Raw genomic sequence first — 2,436 nt, 5'->3', positions numbered from 1 at the left:
ATTTCCTGTCATGAGTATTTTGTTTTCTGTATTCCCACCCACCTCTCTCCCTCTTTTGACCACTACCCAACACAATTTTAGCAGACTGGCTTGGACTTTTGCTTTGTTTTGTTGTTGTTTTCGAGACAGGGTTTCTCTGTGTAGCCCTGGCTGTCCTGGAACTCACTCTGTAGACCAGGCTGACCTCGAACTCAGAAATCCGCCTGTGCGATGAGACTCTCTCCCTGCCGCTTCAGTCTACCTTAAGCAAGATTCCCTCATCCTCCCCCGGCTTTTTTTGTGTGTCCCTAAAGTTCCCCACTTCTACTTATATTTCCCTCTTCTACTTCCAAAGATCCCAATTCTGATTACTAGTCTTACTTTGTTTCTTCTGTTTCTTTTCTCTTTCCATCCACACCCGCTATCCTGGTTAAATTTGTTTGTTTGTTTGTTTGTTTAAGATTACTCAAGGGATTGATGCAGTGGTGCATGCCATTAATCCCGCACTCCAGAGAAACAGGTGGCTGAGTGTGAGGCTAGCCTGGTCAACATAATGAGTTCTAGGCCAGCCAAAGATACATAGTGAGATCCTATTTCTTTCGTTCTTTGTGTGTCTGTGGTTGTGTGAGTTTTATGTACATGTGTGTATGTATGAAACTGTAGAGACCAGAAGAGGATGCTTGGAGCTGGAGTTACAGGCATTTGTGAGCTGTGTGACATGGGTACCCGGTTCTGAACTCTGGTCCTCCTGGTTGAGCAGCAAGTGTTCTTAACAGCTGACTTATCTCTACAGTCCCTGTCTTGGTTAGCTTTAACTGTTGACCTGTCACAGCCCAGAGCAGTGGTTCTCAGCCTTCCCAATGCTGCATCCTTTTAATAAAGTTCCTCATGTTGAGGCGACCCCCAATGATAAAATGATTCCGTTGCTACTTCATAACTGTAAGTTTGGTACTTTTATGAATTGTAATGTAAATATCTGATATGCAGGATAGCTGATATGCGACCCCGTGTAGGGGTTTCAATCTACAGGTATAGAACCACTAGCCTAGATTCTTTTGAGAGGAGAGTCACAAGTGAAGAATTGGCTATGTCATATTGACCTTTGGCCATGGCTGGTGGCGTGGGGGTGGGGGTTGTGTAGATTGTTAGCTGATGTGGGCAGACCCAGCCCACTGTGGGTGGTACCATCCCTAGCCAAGTTGGTCCTAAACTATATAAAAAAGTTAGTCCACCTATGAGCCTGCAAGCCATCTCTTTTTTGTTTTTGCTTTTGTTTTTGTTTTTTGAGACAGGTTTTCTCTGTATAGCCCTGGCTGTCCTGGAACTCACTTTGTAGACCAGGCTGGCCTCGAACTCAGAAATCTGCCCGCCTCTGCCTCCCTAGTGCTGGGATTAAAGGCATGCGCCACCATGCCCTGCTACAAGCCATCTCTTGCGTGGTTCCGGCCACACTTCTTTGACTGTTGAATGAATTCCTTGGTTGGAAGTAATGCTATATACAATATGGAACAGCAAGTAGGCCTGNCTTCAAGTTCCTACCTTGATTTCCCTCAGTGAAGAACCTGGAGTGTTACCTGGAGTTGTACACTAAAATAAATCTTTTGTCTGCTAGGTTGCTTTTGTTGTGTTGTATCACAGCAGCAGCAGAAAGGAACTGAGAATCCCCAGGAGAACTGATTAGTGTGTTCAGTGCCATGGCTGTCTCTGCTCCTTGTGAGCATTAGTGCCTAAAGGATGCTTGCTGTGCTAACTCTATTTCCATAGTAGCTCCACCCTCAATAGTGATTCATTCTATTGTCAGGGGAGGGCTGAGGACCCACAGAGCTGTTGTCAGGAAACCAGTCTATCAGGGGAAAACAGCACTTCAACCCTGCTTTAACATAGCCATTCCTGAACATTACAAACACTAACTCTGAAAGGAGATGATCTCGAGTCAGCCAGAAAATTAACTCTTCTTTATTGGATATTTTCTTTATTTACATTTCAAATGTTACCCCCTTTCCCGGTTCTCCCTCACCCCAAAAACCCCTATCCCATCCTCCCTCCCCTTGCTTCTATAAGGGTGTTCTTCCACCCACTACCCTCTCCCACCTCCCCACCCTCGATTCCCCTACACTGGAGCATCTATTGAGCCTTCATAGGACCAANGACAAAAATGAACTCTTGATGTTTAAGTCCCTACACAGAAACACGAGTAACATGAAAATCCAGGATGTTCATCTCTGAAATCTACCAACCCCAGAGTAATGGCCCCCAGTGAGAATGACTGATAGGGAAATTCCAGACAAAGAATTCAGAAGAATGATTATAAATATATTCAAAGAAGCTGAGCAGTGGTGGCACACACCTTTAGTCCCAGCACTTGGGAGGCAGAGGCAGGTGGATTGATTTCTATGGGTTCAAGGCCAGCCTGAGCCACAGAACTCTGGGTCAGAGAAACCTTGTTGTGTGTGTGTG

Source organism: Mus caroli, chromosome 6 (assembly GCF_900094665.2).
Source record: "Mus caroli chromosome 6, CAROLI_EIJ_v1.1, whole genome shotgun sequence".
Taxonomy (NCBI): domain Eukaryota; kingdom Metazoa; phylum Chordata; class Mammalia; order Rodentia; family Muridae; genus Mus; species Mus caroli.
Note: the sequence above shows the minus strand (reverse complement) of the source record.